This window comes from Accipiter gentilis, chromosome 9, assembly GCF_929443795.1.
Source record: "Accipiter gentilis chromosome 9, bAccGen1.1, whole genome shotgun sequence".
NCBI classification, from domain to species: domain Eukaryota; kingdom Metazoa; phylum Chordata; class Aves; order Accipitriformes; family Accipitridae; genus Astur; species Astur gentilis.
Genome location: NC_064888.1, coordinates 40,377,604 through 40,393,334, shown reverse-complemented (window position 1 = coordinate 40,393,334; position 15,731 = coordinate 40,377,604). Strand labels below are relative to the sequence as shown.

General features: G+C 46.2%; 1 protein-coding gene across 3 annotated transcripts in view; it reads left to right on the top strand.

Moving 5' to 3' along the window:
- Window positions 1-1,604: 1,604 nt before the first annotated feature.
- The window catches only part of CTBP2 (C-terminal binding protein 2), a 77,904-nt gene continuing 63,777 nt past the window's right edge, over window positions 1,605-15,731 (top strand). For 2 of the 3 annotated variants that reach the window (XM_049809953.1, XM_049809952.1), the window contains exon 1: window positions 8,554-8,656. The gene's annotated coding sequence lies outside the window, so the exon portion shown is untranslated. Of the gene's footprint in view, window positions 1,687-2,180; window positions 2,281-6,669; window positions 6,849-8,553; window positions 8,657-15,731 lie in introns of those variants that run through there. The other variant, XM_049809954.1, reaches the window with a different exon arrangement.

Sequence of the window (15,731 nt, the reverse complement as noted above, 5' to 3'; positions counted from 1 at the left end):
TAATAATTTAATGTGGTCCAATAATTAGCTATTCACGATAGGGGCCCCTTCGTGTCTGGTGTGGTGTGTTGCATGGTGTGAGGAGAAGGCAGGCAGGCAGGACTCGTGGGCGGCCTTGGTCTGGAGACCAAGGTTTGTGGAAAGGGGTAGTATCTCGACCTACTCTTCAGCACGGTCGTTGTAGTCTACATTAGATCATCCGAGAGTGTTGTTCTTGTTTTAATGTGGGGGTTTATTTTCAAATTAAGACAAAAAAAGCTGCTGCGTTCCACCTCTGCGGACTGAATCAGGAGGGCGGGGTGCACTGTGGGGAAGGAGAGGCAGAGCCCAAACTGGGGGGTTACCGAGCGATAGGAAAATGTCCCACAACCTCGACGGAAAGCTGGAGCGTAAAATTCCCTCCTTCCTCTCTTCGGCAGAAGGCGTTTCTTGGTTGTGGACTTTTTGTCGACGTAGGGCTGGGGATCAGAGCCTTATCGTTTTAAGCTTGTCCTCAGGCCGCACTTTCCTACGCCTGAAGACCCAGCTGGGGTGCCAGTGAGGGACAGTTTGAAACCGCTTTCCTCGGCCCTTAAAACTTCAGACCGAGTTCGGACGGGGGGGGGGGTGCCAGCCTTCCCTAAGCCTTCCCTATTCCCTCTGGTTGATTCGAGCAAGCCCTGCTTCGGCGCGGTGGTTGTTTTCTGTCAGGGTTTCCTGTGGGAGCCCCCGCGCCGCTCAGAGGAAGCGTGACCAGGCCCGCCGCCATCGACGCAGCGGTGGGGAGCAGGGCCGGCCTGCTGCCGGAGGGCAGGCGAGCCGCCGGGGTAGCCGTGGAGGGGAGCCTGGCTGTCCACAAAAAAAAAAAAAAAAAAAAAAAATTAGAAAAAGGCACGACCCCTTGGGACCCGCGTTTTGTCAGCAAATCAAGCAGGCGCTATTTTAAGCTGCTATGTACCTAACGCTTCCTGTTTTTCAGAAGAAACGTCTTGTTTTTTCGCTTTTATGTTGACGGATTTATTTTAACGGCTTGTTCCTGAGGCGGCACGAAGGATTTTCTCCCCGCACACACACACACACACACATCCGAAGCCCGTGAGGAGGGAGGGAGCTGCCGGTGGGGGGGGGGGGGGGATGGCCACCCTTGGTCATCCTCTCCCGAGGATCGCTCGGGGGGTTCCTGGGTGCACCGAGGGGCCTTGAAGGTGGGACGGCCACCGCGGGGGGCTTTCGTCGTTTCGTGAACGCTGCTAAGTTAAGCCATGTGTGGTTCTCTTTCGAGGAGCGGTGGCCTGACCAATAAGGACGAAGTAAATAGCATTCATTTCCTGCTGACCTTTTAACACGAACAGATGTTTTCTCTTACGAGTACCATAGGCCACTTCAGTCCCTGACCTCATCAAGTGGGCTGCTGCCGTTTTCGTACTCAGCAGTCTATAAAACTGCTTTTTTAACCTCTTTTGCTAAGACCCGCCTGCAGAAGTGGGTCTCCCGTCTTGGTCAGCACCCATGCGCCTTTAATGTTTCTGACTTTCTTTTCTCTGGATGGACCAACCACTTCCTCCTCATTTTTGTCCTCTGCGGAGGATGGCAGATGTTTCCTCTGATGGGCTCTATCAGGCAGCCCGGGGGAAACGAGTTTCCCTTTATAATATTTTCCCTAGCAGTCCTAGCACAGGTTGGGCTTGCAACCCCACGGCTGGAGCAGTAAGTCCATCGCCCTTATCCCTGTTTGTGGTGCCTAAGCAGAATGAAAGGGGGTCTTGGAGTCACCTCCAGGCTCAAAAAGGAAAAGGTTGGCAGTGCCGGAGCTGAGGCTTTCATCAGCGTGGCTTCCCTTCAGTGCTTACTGTGCTGCTGGAGCCATGCTGGTGCCTCCTCCTCTGCTGCCCCGTGGGTCTTGGTCCTGCCCAAGAGAGTCAAAGTGATCTCAGCTCCATCCCAGGCTGCTCTGCTTGGAGATCACCTGGGTGTTGCTTTTTTGCCAGTCTTCCCTACCGCATCTCTAGATCTGGTGCTGCGGATGGTGCTGGGTGGGGATCTGTGCAGGAACTGAAGGAGTTTGGGAAGCAAATGTGGTGGGAATGAGCAGTAACGCTTCCTCATTCCTGCCACCTTTTAGTTTGCTTTGGGCCAAGGGATATGCAAGTTTGAGCATGACTTGCATGTCCAAGAATATCAGAGATGCCTATTTCATCCAGGAGGCAGCTAAAGGAAGTTTCTCGGCTGGCTTTCCTGCCCAGAGCCTGCTTTCTTCTGCCAGTGCTGCGGGGAGACCACAGGAACAAGCTCTGCAGTGAGGTAATGGAGAGAAATGTGGAGGCAGGCTGGTGTGCGCGCCATGAATTCGTCTGAGCCCTTTGCCTGTTGGTGAAGAGCCTTTTTCCAAAGTTGGCATTGCAGTAGCGTCTCATCTGATGTCATCAAGCAGGGCGAGGTGTCTCCATGTCTGGGATGAAAAAAGCACAACTGTGGGGCTTGCGGGCCAGTTTATTTGCTATGCTGCGTGGTACACAGCTTGTGTTCCTGGGTTAGTGACATTCAGGTCGGAGAGCAAATCCTCTGGTCTTCTTTTGGTTTCAGGTGGGGGACATTGGAGATACAAATAAATACCAGTATGATTTTCAGTTATTGAGTTATGCCATCCGGAAAGGGATGTATGTTAATTTAAAGTTCATGGAATTACCTTTGTAGACACTTTTTTTTTTTTTTTTTTTTTTTAGTACTATGCTGAATGTAGGTTGATAGAGATCCCGAGGTTGTCGCTTGATGGGTTTTTGGCCTTTCCCTAAAAGAGATATTTTGTTTTGTATTTGTTCTTTTAGTACTCTCCATATGTATTTAGTAGAGGATGTTCAGAAGTTTTACTTCATGAGTTGTAATTTCTATCTAAGAGCAGTGGGTCTGCACAGGACAAATAAGGGGAAAAAAAGCTCTTTCTGGGGGTCAGGTTACCCTCCTTTTCCTGTTCAGTTAAAGAGAGAAGTATGCAAAATCTTAAAATTTCCTGAGTATTACCCAGACATTATCATTTTTATAGTTTCAAGTTTAGCGAAAATGACTCACAGGCATTTTTAATAAAGGATTGCTCAAAATAGAGTGGAGTGTGATTCACATTAACAAATCAAGACACAAGAGAGGCAACAAAGAAGCCTTTAACCTGATACTCACTCTTCCCCGCGAGTACATTGCAAAGTGGACGGCTGAGATTTCCCCTCTGCCCGTGGTGCCTGGCAGTGGTGGGAGCGGCGTGCAGGGAAGGAGCAGGGATGGATGTTGCTGAGCGGTCACACCTCTGCTTCTGGGGCAGTTGAGACACGGTGGGAGCAGTGCACGGTCCGACCTGCCCCTGCTCTGGCAGTGCACGTCCTCTGTCAGCCCCCGTTCAGTCCGTCTTGCGAGTTATGTGCTAACATCTTCCCAGGCAGGTTGGTTGTAGAAAATGATTACATCCCAAACATCCCTGTCTCAGGGGTAGGAATCCTGCCCATCTTATATATTGTTTTTTATTGGTCAGTGTAATTAGGCAATGCCTAATTGTTGTAGGGAACGGTCAAGATCAAACGTTTGAGCCTGAAGTGGAAGAAAGCCTGTAGTTGGGCACCTTTTCCAAACACACCTCGCCGTTGCTCACTGGCACTTGGACCTGAGCATGTGTCCAGCACTGCGCTGGGCTATTCCAAATTTTAAGGTCAACATGGCAAGAGAGATGTCGAAACTACAGCAGTGTGCTGCTTGTAGGGACTCCGAGCTAGGAGCCAGCTTCTTTGGCTCTACCTGAAAGCAAGGAGTGTTCACAAAGCAGGCTTGTAACACAACCCTTGTGAGAAGAATTGTTTAACAAATAGCCAGATAATCTAGTTTGCCTTTTCCGCTGTGTTTTAGTTTGCCCTGTGCTGGCAGTCAGCCTTTCCCAGGTTTAACCTTGCATAGAAGATTTTATCTTGTGAGTCTGCAGAGGCGGCTGCTGGTTGTGGAAAACATCACTGACTTACCAAGTGGATTACTGGGCAAAATCGATTTTACTTGGTACATTCATATGCTGAAAAGCAACATAATAGTGTCTGCTTCGGTTCCACACCAGCGAGGGGGAAGTGCCCCAACATGTGCTGGAGACCCTCCACGAGTCTGAGAGACGACTGAGTGTTTTGGACCATATTTATCACCAGCATAATTCCGATAGCATCGTTTTAGCTGACTGAACAAGACCTACAGAAATGCCTTAGGTATACGTGCTGATGTATATTTTGTGGCTGTCTTTACTTAAGTATTAAACATTCCCTGTGTGCAATGAGAGTGGAGACCTTCCCCATGGTCCTTGCGGCTTCTTTGGTTGATATATGGTGTTTTCCCTCCTTTTTGTCAAAGTGTCCTCTGTTCCAGAGATAATGCAATTGCTATGCAGTGCTGTGCAAATACTCTTCTGTATTTGTATCTCTTTTCTATTTAATTATACTGTATAAATGTCTTCAGTAAATTTGATAAGTTGGGTGAAGGATATTGATTTTCGAGTCTCTCTTGTGCAGGGCTCCTTGTAGTAGCGGCAGCCGTTCACCAGGCCTATTTCCCGAGGAGGTTTTGAAGGTTCAGCATTTAAGTAGCTACAGGATAACAAAGGAATTTCTTTCTCTATGCTCCCGGTTGAGCTGCTGATTGCAGGGTTTAAGGCCATAGAGAAAACATTAGTGTTGCATGTTGGTTTTTTTAAAGCCTTAGACTCATGTCATCTGCAAAAGGAGGTGGGAAGGGAAATCGAGACACAGGATAGACCCATTGCCTTCATTCCCACAAATAAAGCCTGTTACCAGCTTTGGGAAGAAATGAGAAGGGGATGCTCCCAGGGTCGGATGAGGTCCTGGGGCAGAAGCGGGGGGACCCTGGGCTTGCAGCTGGGGAGCCCCCCCACATCACCCTTCCATCACCCCATGACTGATGGTGGGGCAGGAGGAGCGGGAGAGAGACCAGTGGGCGTGTGGGGATGCAAAAGGGGTAGAGGGAATTTGCAGGGTTAAAGCGGAAGGACCAATGGTCTATTTTTAACTGCAGTTTTGAATGTGAAGTGTCACCGATGTTAAAAAAAGCTCCTGGTAAATGGTGGGGAAGATGCACGCGATAGTGGAAAGCCAGCTGCAGCTTTTTGAACTGTTCGCTGGTGTTTGTGAGGAGGCTGCGAACACTTGGTTAGTGTTAATGTTTTAATTTTCCTTTTCTCAGCCTGAGGTCTCCCTACACAAGGGACTTTCTTTAAACCGTGCTTAGCTCTCAGCCTCTTAAGATTATTTTTGTTCTTCAAGAGGAAAAGAAGGGAGAAATGTAGATATTTGTGCACTTTCCTACTGCGCTCGCTTTCTTCGCATTCTCTTGGAACATAAAATGTTTTCCTTTCCTTTTTTTATGCTGAAAATTGGACGCTGATTTTTTCTGGCTAATTTCCATACAGGATTTTAGCCTTGATCTATAATGCAGGCCTGTGGCTGTTCTTGCTAAAAGTTTGGTCCCGCCAGGGCTTTCATTATAAATCCTTATTTTCAGCAGCAAATTGCTTTCTGCAAATGTCACCCCTCGGAGCAGGCCGGTTTGGGTGGGTAGGGGGGCAGCATCCCCGCAACACCGGGCCCCGCGCCTCCCGGCCATCCACCTGCAGGTCCCCAGGATTTGGGAACCTGGGGATTTGGCGTGTTTGCCTGGTTGCTGCATTAAGGCAGGAGGCTGGAGCCGTTGTGGTCTATCATGTCAGTGATCCGTGGAATAATGCATCCCCAAGTAGTGGCCATTTCTGTCTATTGTGTCACCAATCTGCGCATTAAAGGGACCCCGAGTAGGTGTTGCTACAATAAACCGTAACGGCTCTATAGGAGCCGTCACAGTTCATTGCATCAATAATCTGTGTATTAAGGCATCCCGAGCAGGCCTCGGCACACAATGGACCGTTATGGCTCCAGATGAGCCTGTATAAATTTAGGTCAATAACCTGAGTGTTGTTAAATCCCAAAATAGCCTTGCTACAGCGAGCTGGCAAGGCTTCTAAGAAAGATGTGTAGATTATGCAAACCTGCGTTGGTTGCAGAGGATACTCTGACTTGCTGCTAAAGGTTAGTGGCGGGAGAATTATTTCATCTTATTTATTACCGTTATCTAAACCTCTCTCTGCTCACTTGGCTCCCTCCTTCCCTCTCCTTTCACTCCTCTGGAAATTAAACCATGTGAGCAATGCTGCAAGAGCAGCAAAGGCAAGATGCAGAGGGAGAGACGGGGATGGAGGGACGGGAGGAGCGAGGAGGAAGGCAGCGTTTTGCAGTTGAGCCATCCCGGAGCTGCCCCGCATCCCGACAAGCTCTTTCCCACGGGACTTCATGGAAACACTCACACATTTTCATCCTGACTGCACTTGTGCCTGACCCCGTGGAGCTCAATATTGTCTGGAGCATGGGTTTTGCATGAGGGGAGCCTGAAGGGCAGGAGGGTCCCCCAGGGCTCCCCACACCATTGCTTACTCCAAAAGCCACCCTCCATCTTCATCCTTGACCCGTGTCTTGATCCAAGCCCTCCTTGGTCCTTGATGTAGGTAGGTGGTAGGGAGAGGAATGCCTTCAGCACAGGACGGAGAGACCGGTTTGCATTGTGGGTGTACGCCTGAATGGAGACGTAGCCTTGAACTCTTGAACTCTTTTTTTTTTTTTTTTTTTGTAGAGTAAAGCTGCTATGTGCTGAAAACAAACAGGACTCACTCCGATGGAAAGAGATTGTGTAGTGGGAACAGATCTCGGACCACAAGAAACAGGGTTTTCCACATTTCCATTCGGAGACTTTCCATTTGAGATTTCGCCAGCAGTTGGGCAGCAAAAGATGAATTAGCCGAGCTCTTAAAGGTATTACACGTGTTTCCCCTTTCAGAGACTTGTTAGAACATATTTTCTTCAGGGATAGTAGTAAGTGTTACAAACAAAACACAGTTTTCCCCTTTGAATATTCTTTTACACAGAGCATCATCTACATAAAAAAAAAAGTACGTTAAGCAACATGAATAGCTTCAGGCTATTTTACTTCATGTTGCTAAATAAGTCAATGCAGATGAGGACTTTTTATGTAAGAGTGGCTTGTAAATATAAGCACTAAGATAAGGGCAAATTATAACTCCAAACACATCCCGGAGATAGAAGTGTCACTGCTCCTTTTCACTATTTCCAGTCCAGGCAGAGCTCCCAGGACAGGCTGTGGGAGACTTGACGGAAAAAAAGGTTGAGACATCTGTGATATGATGAGAAGCACAGGGAGTTTGTTCCATATAGGGGAGTCCGGTGTGCTAGTGGGGGGCTGAGTCTCCTGGCAGCTGGGGCACGAGGAGCTTCACCTCTGCTCTTCGGGTGAGCTGGGTCCATCCTGAGTGAGTGGTGGAGTCTCCTGCCAGGCAGTGCTTATGGTTCCTCCTCTGGCCCTCAACTGGGACATGAAGGTGTGGGCTGGTGTGCACCACTGTGACCTTTCCTGGGATATGGGCACGCGTCCCCTAAGGAACTGGTCTGAGGCCACCACGGTACCTTCCATGATACGTAGCCATTGCCCTGCAGTAGAATTTGCTCGCTGTGGGATGGGGCCCAAGGAGAAGGACCTGTGTTGCTGCTCATTGCTGGAGCCACTTGGGTCTTCATGTAAGATTTAATTTTTTGATTAGTATTCCAGACTTGGAGACACTTCAGCTGTATGTCCCGCAAGTCTGTAGGTGGGCTGTGCTGACTGGGATGAAGGTGCTGTCGTGTTCTTGTCTTACGTTCAACCCGCTGATGCAGCAGCACCTGGTTACAACTCGGAATATGAGGTGGGTGCTGCTGCGGGAGTGGGGTGCCTTCGCAGAGAGACTGCCAGGCAGAGATGGCGGAAGGGAAGGAAGCACTGTACTCCCCGCGTATCCCATGTGTTTGCTTGTAAGGATGCGCTCATCTAGTTGCTGCTTCTATTATTTCTTTTATTTAGGAGCAATACAGATCCAAGGACTTGCAAGAGTCACAAAGACAAGTGGTCTTGGTTTTAGCGTTGGTCCTTTAGCTTGGGCACCCGAAGGAAAGCATTGATATCCGGGGCTTTTTGGTAGTCTTTGAATAGCTGCGCTTGCTTGTTTTGAACTTTCTGTTAAGGAGGAATCCAGGAGTAACTTGTGAGTATTGTGGAAGTATATACTATGTACAGATGTTTAATCGAATTCTGCAAGGCAAGAGAGCCGGGTGCTGCTGCGGCGAGCTGTGAAAGGCACAGCCACCGCCTCTGCCAGCCCTGCGTTTTTGGCCAGAGACCGGCAAGAGATGTGGGCTTGGCAGATCAGCAGCACAGAGTCGTGGGGATGGGAGAAACACGAGGTTTTACAGGGCGGCACAGGGTGCATGTGTGGTGGGAGGCGGGTACAGAGTTTGGGAGGATGTGGCTCTCGGCCACAGGAAGATTTTGGTATGCAGCTCATACTCAGGAAGTTTGGCCACCCTGATTACAAACATACGTATATTTGGAGATGTATAGCAAGATATCTGTCTCTTTCCTAATTTGATTTGTATTTAGATGCAGGGAGGAAAACCACCGAAGCAGGGAAGTGGGTGGCTTTGTGTGGTTTCCTAGCCAGCAGAAGCTGAAAACAGTTTAAAGTTCACATCAAGGCAGTATAGTAGTAACTAGAAGGAGACCTCTGAAGGTAAGCGGCCATGTCCTACCTCTTGGCAGTGAGGAAGCTGGATTTGCCTTTGTTCAGCTCCAGAGATGGATGAGCTCTCCCCTCTAGCTCCGGAGACGGGTAGTGGTGCCATGGCACAATTTACAGGTTTTCTCAGTTAATCATTTTCAGGATTTAAAACGTAAACTGCTGTTTGTGAGAGTAAAAAGGATGAAGTTTGCTGTGTTGGAGTTAGCGGGAGGGAAGAAGTGAACTGAACAAAACCAAACCTTGAAAGCAACAATAGCTGCGCACCAAAGTGTTTATTTTACCAGGACTTTTTTTCATAGCTATTTCATCTTATTTTCCTCTTGTCCTTGCTCTTGCTTGCTCATCTATATACAGCATATGGAAAGGTTGAAAAGTGGCAATTACTAAATGAGAGTAGACAGAAACTGTTCTCCAGCAGCTCCAGATGGGGGTTAGCGATGCTGTTCACAAGCCGTGTGCCGTTGCTTCACTCTGCAGTGTAAAATGCCCTCTAATGGCCAAGTAACTGTATAACTCATTTGACAAACCAGCAAATAGTCAATTTTTCTCGGGGTTTCTAATTTGGATGTGCTGATTTTGGTACAGGAGCAACTAACGGCTTGAGTAGAGGAGAGCTTTTGGTTATCCAGATGTGCCAGTGGTGAAGGTTCGCCTCGCTGCCGCATTAATCTTTGCAATTAGTGAAAATAAATAACAAGTAATTTAAGGAACTCTGGCAAAATGTAGAATGACATGTTATTTTTCAGTATGGCAGAGACCTTTGGAGACTGTAAGATTATTTATGTATCATTTCCTCTTGTTTTGTTTGAAAAGTTAAGGGTAGTTTCCCAGCCAGTTATGTGCTGTAGCAATATCAGTGTGCACGTTATCAGCGTTATATACTTAGAAAAACAAGATAAGAGCGGCTGAAGGAGGCCCATGATTAATTAACAGATGGATTAGGCGCTCTCAGAGCTAAGTGGATAATTTGGGTTCAGCTCCTGGTTATTGTTTTGCCCACCACTAGGCCCCTGAAGGCTGTCGGTGCAGGGTAAGCAGAGCATCAACCGGCTTCAGAGCATCAACTGGCTTCACTTCTGATGCCAGAAAGAGAGATGACAGTTATTTTCTTTAAAGCAATTTTCTTGCTGTCTGTTTGGGTTGCTTGTTTGTATTTTAGCTTTAGGAACGAAAGGCGTGCCAGTTCTGGTATTTCCTAGTTTTACTTGAAAATTCACAGAGGATCTGCTAGAGGGCTGTTACTCCCTGACAAGAAAGCGTGCCTGGATCTTCTTTTCTCAAAGCCAAGAATTAGTCACTAATGTTGGAAAAGAAAATTTGGGGGAAAAATGTTGAAAAATAAAATAGGAACAAACCCCCTAGTATCTCACTCCCATCTCTTTTGTACTATGGCTATTGGGGCAACTTGAATATTGTCATTTCAGTAGATCTTCATAACTTCTTTCTGGCTACTGAGAACCCAATCTGGAGTACAATTTGTAACCTGAAATACGATTCTTAAAGAAACATTAATAAAAATTCCAGATGCAAACAAAAACCTCTCTCATGCTTTATGCATTATTAAGATGGAGAGGAAGGAAAATGCTATGAACCCACATGTCTTTTTTTCCTTTGAAGGGTGTATATATATATATAGTTGTGATTCTTCTTTTACTGAGTCAACAAGTAGCTTTGATGGAGTAGAACTGATGAGGAATACTTGATGTGACTTTCAAGGGCTGAAAACAGTGCAGGATCAGGCCCTCTATGTCGTCTTTGAAGCCTTATTATTTTAGCACAGTCTGTATCTTGTTGCATAATGTTTTAAGATGTGGTCTGCATCATTATGTAGCGCGTTTTAATTTAGCAACAGATGTGCAGGCTCATATGCCGTTATGGTACATTTTGTTCACTCATATAATAGCAAGTTCCTCAAAATTGTTACCAGTTCTTCAGCGCAAGACTCCTACAGCATGTTATTCTCCTTTTCTGTACGGTGAAGAGCAGAAGAGCTCTTTATTTGCCGTCAGCAGGTGCTAACGTGGGAGTGCCGACTCTCCGTGAAGCACGTTTAACCTGCTGCGTTACTGCCTTCTCTGCCCGGCTGCGGCACCCAGTGAGTACACTTTCCCCAGCAGTTTTTGGGGGAAGGCACTAGGCAGGCAGTGGAGGGGCAAGACTTTGATCGTTAGGTTACTGGGCAAAAAAAAAAGTGAGTCACCTAGAAAAATAATACTTATTGCCACCCACGGCATCATCCAGTCATTCCCGCGGAGAGGCCTTAATGCAAAACATCACTGAACGCTCTGCGGCAGCAAAATCATACTAATAAGTAGTAAAAGCATTAAACCTAATTAGCAATGGTTTTGTAGCAAGAGTCTTGCCCTCACTGTTTTGAGGGTGCTGAGGGTCCATGGGGGGGATGCAGGCTGCTGGGAGCCTGGCACTGAGGTGTAATTTACAGCTGAGGTAGTTCTCCCAGAAATTGGGAAAAAACCTGGGGTTTTTTTCCTAGCATTGTATTTCCCATGCAATGGCTGAGAGCATTTAATGGAGTGCGAGAAGTCTGAACCCTGGCCACGCAGAAACTGCGATTCTTCTTCCCAAGTGTGAGGCTTTACATCCCTCAGGCATTTAAAAAAAAAAATTAACCTATTTTTTATTTTGGCTAATGAAAATCTATGTTTGTTCTCACTACCCGTATAAATGTTTAATCCTTTTTTGGTTCCTGCTGGGCTATCGGGCTTAATAGTGTCTTGACACTGCGAGTTCCCCATGTTGTTTTATTGTGCTTTAAAAGAAGACATCCAAAAAAAGGATCTCGGGAAGGATCGTGTTGTCTGTCCCCTCCCTTCCATGTGCTTCCCTCCCCTGTGGTCGTGCCAGGGCTTTAGAGAGAGAGGAAGGCAATGGGGGCTGAGCGGTGGCATCGCGCTTAAGGTCGTGCCACCGGTGTAGGGAGGAAGGATGACACAGTGTTCGCAAAGTGTTCCTCCGGCATTGTACCGTCTCCTTTGTCCGCTTCCCTCCCCTGTCATTATCTCTGTGTGTCTCCTTTCTTTCCTCCGCGTTGCCTTTCTTGTGCCGAACTCCGTTTCTCAGCCCCTCCTGTCCTCCCCAGCGGCAGCTGCCGATGTCTGAAACGATCAGCCGTGGAAATGGCCAGTTAGTTCAGAATAGTTAATGCCCGGTGATGCTAATGCAGGGCTTAAACAGTTCACAGCTCTGAGGGGTGTTCTTGCATTGAAATCTCAATTCAAGGGAGATCGAGCTTTCGGAACTCTATGCAAAGGAGGCAGCAGGGAGAGCTGTCCTTGCCATCAGCAGATACTAACTTCACGATTTCCGACTGCTTGGGCATCCTGGTCTGCTTCCAGCTGAGAGGGCGGATGTCCTGCAGTAATCATGAGTACAAAACCTTCTCTGGGAACCTCTCCTCTCCTGGGAGCCTAGGAAATGTCCGACAGTATCATCAAAACATTTGGACTGGATTTTCCCTTGTTTAAGTAAGGAGTTGTGCATGTGGAAACCCAGTTCAGATGTGAGGAAGCTCAGAAATTTGCCTCTGCTGTTTGGAAATGGGAACTTTTACAGTTCATGGAGCTAGGAGTTTTCTGTAGTAGGGAATCTCCATTTTGTTGATGCCATATTTTGTAGAGGGTAGAAAATGTAGTTGGAAATTGTGAGCAACAGGTTTCTGTCTCCACTAAGAGTCTGGGAGTGTACACGTGCTTTTTTTGGTTGTTTAGAAGGATGCTTGTATTTGAAGTTAGAGGACTACTACTTAACCTACGACCGTGTATTCATTGGCAGAAGTGATGCGTTCGTACCACTTGTTCATTCGCACCTCGAAAGGCAGCAATCGCGGTTTTATTGCATCGTAGCCGATAAGCTGCGTTTTGGGCAGGACTCACAGGCGCGGTTTCATGATGCTTACCAAAGCCTGCGGCGCTGCAGCGTGGCTGCACGCTTGCCTTGGCTTCGGTTCGTCGCGAAACGGGGTGCAGGGAACCAGCGTTCCACTTTTCCGGGGCTGTGCACGGAACGGGAATGTGCGAGACGCGGTTTTGTCCGGAGCGCTGGGAAGAGGGGCTCTTAATCACTTGCTGGGTGCTGCTGTGGTTTGATGGCAATGCCTGTGATGGATGCCCTAAAATATACATCACCCATGTTTGTGCTCCTGTGCTACCTACGTATGCCATGAAAAGGTGATAAAACAGTGCTTAGTTGAGAGACAGCTTAGAAGACAACACATTCTTCATAAAGTCACCTTTCTCTTGTTTTTGTCTAATGGTGCATTTTATTTCGGAAAATCACCTTTTCTTTCTTTTTGTTTTCCACCGAAAGCAGGAAAAATAAGCCCTAATACAGCTTTCTCTGCTTTCATTTTCTGGCTCATAGATTGTAGTATTTAACGGGCAGTACTAAGAAGCTTTTTAAATGTGTTACGTCAGGATTGGTTTTTTTCCTAAAACGTAGCATTTAAGTACGTTCCTTCTTTAAATAAATAAATAACTGCTGGGCTATCATCGTGTCCGAGGGTTTTCAAGAAAATTTACATTTTGAAAGACACTGTTGGAGGCTAACACGGCCATGCAATTACTGTATGTAAATCACTTCACTTGTTTCCTAATCTTGCTGAAGATGAAGTACAATTTTTGTGCGTGCCCCCCTCTCTCTCTCAAATTTCCTCATACAATGAGGTTTTCTTGTATTTTAATTGCTGACCACGATTTTTGTTCTGCCTAGCCTGATTGTATTTATTTTATTGTGGGGGACATTTAGCCTTGCAATTGTTTTGAGATTGAGTTGGATGGAGAAATCATTGAGGATAGATTGAAGTTGGGTGTGCAACTAATTGCGTCCTTCCTCCCACAAATGGAAGAACTGCTTTCTTAATTATAGCTTCATATGAAGGCTGGGGAATATCCGCTTGTTTCTGTGCCCTGCACATCTGCTTTTTTCCATTTTATCCATCCCTGCCAAATCCTGCTCGGCAGCTCCTGCCACATTTTTAATAAGTCTTCTGAGTTGGGCTTTTATTGCTGGTTGATATCATCATGGACACCTGTCAGATAAAGATGGAATAGTTAACTTCATTAGGAAGGAGTTCATTCATGGGCATTACATTAAGCTGTGTGGGATTCTGATAATATGAGCAGTAATTTCTCTGATTATTATGAGTTTCTTTTGTAGAAAGTTTTCCTCTGGGGAGTAATGCAGGGAATTGAGACAGCAGGAGTAAAAAACTTTAATGGACGCATTTGTCCATCAGAAAATGCACTCTGTCAAAATTAAATACACTTTGCATATTGATTTTGTTTGGGAAGAAAAGGAGAAAAGAGTTGCAGCCCCTACATAATGAACCATTTGAGCATTTTCAGAACAAAATGATAACTTTTTTTCTCCTGACATGACTTTTTTAGAACCTGGTGTTTCTCCCTGAAAGTGGAGTGGGATGTAATAGAGGCAAAAATTCATGCATATACTTTTAAATGTTGCTCATGGAAATGCTGTTAGCTACTCTGGCTTTAGCTACACTAACAGTTTCATTTTTGTTGTAAGAAATATTTTGACTGTAGCAAGTTTCTGCCTCTGGAATGGAAGTTTTCTGCTTCTTTTAGAATGTTGCATTAATTATTAATGTGAGTGGGAATCGTGCTCTTTAGCATCCCTATGTTTAAAAAAAATCAATTAATTATTGCTATAAATCTCAGAGATTATGCTGCAGTTGCGCTGCTGGGAAATTGGCCATTAACTACCAGGAAATCGCCTATCTTCCCTTAGTCAGAATTCAGTTGTACCAACACAACCCTTTTCCTTTTATAAATTAACTATCAATGTGATGCATAATTGATAACCATTTATAATAATAACAATAATCTCCATGAAATTCTCATCTTGGTATGCAGCGGCTTTGTTAGAGCCTTTACCCCTCACATGCTCAGCCTAGCCTATTGCATTTGTTAACTGTGTTTTCTGGGAAGTTATTCCTTCACTGGCGTGGTTTTAGGAGAGCTGTACGCTGTTGCAGAGGAATAAAATGCAAGGTAGAAACGCCTGACCGGACTATGTGAATATGAAGAACCTGAAGTGTTTTGAGTGGATAGGTTAAGTGTTGCTATCGCTGCTGTACAGAAGGGGAAGCAGAAGTCGAGGTTACAGATGCTGCCCAAGGTCAACTTTTGGACATCAGCCTGGATTTTCCTGGTTCGCGGTGTCTTCTTGCGTGCCCTGTATTATGTGAACCCAGCGGATTTTTAGTTTGTCGTGAAAATTTTGCTTGCAGATAATGCAGTGTGAAAACGCACCTACCATGGAGGAGCTGTTTGGGGTCAGTTTGAATGAGTGGTGCCAAGTTTGTGGTTATTGCTGGCTTTTCAGAATTTATTTATTTTTTCAACCCTTTCTAGTACTTTGTAGACTTTGCAGAATGCTACAGATAGCCACTCAGGAGAAGATTTCTTCTGTGCTTGCACTAGTGCCTGTCTTCCTCTTCCCCTTCTCTCCTTGCAAGGCCTCAGAAAACGTGGTGGTGTTTTGCTTTGTTTCTAGAAATCACAGCTTTCCACTAATTCTGCTCTTTCTGTGCTTTTAAGTGGGCTTAAAAGGGTGGCGGATGGCTGGTCGGGGGCCAGAGCCTCTTGAGTGGGGTCCATCCCTGGAAGCTTTGTAGCTCTTATCATTGTCATCTCTCTGGTGCTATAGCATAACTCGGAAAAAAAATAGTGCATGTAGCGTTGAATTGTTTGAATTCAGTTGTCAGCATGAGGTCTTTTCTTTTATGTCTTGATTCGTGAATACTGTTGTGGAACTTGCTTTGAGAAACTCATACTTGGATTTTACAACAAAGCTGTTGGGTAAAAGAGCCACGGCAGCACGTTCAGGGTCTGCAGTCTGAGCTCAGGTCGGAGTGTTTAGAGATTAAATGAACCTTTGGCTCTCTGTAGGAACAAAAGCATCAGACCTGAGAGGCTCCATCGAGGGTCTTCCTCTGTGTCACCAAAACGCAGAAAAGCCTGCAGCTGTTGTCCCTTTGTAGAGCATCGCTTATAAATCAGCCACACATACCGCTTTATGGGTTGCT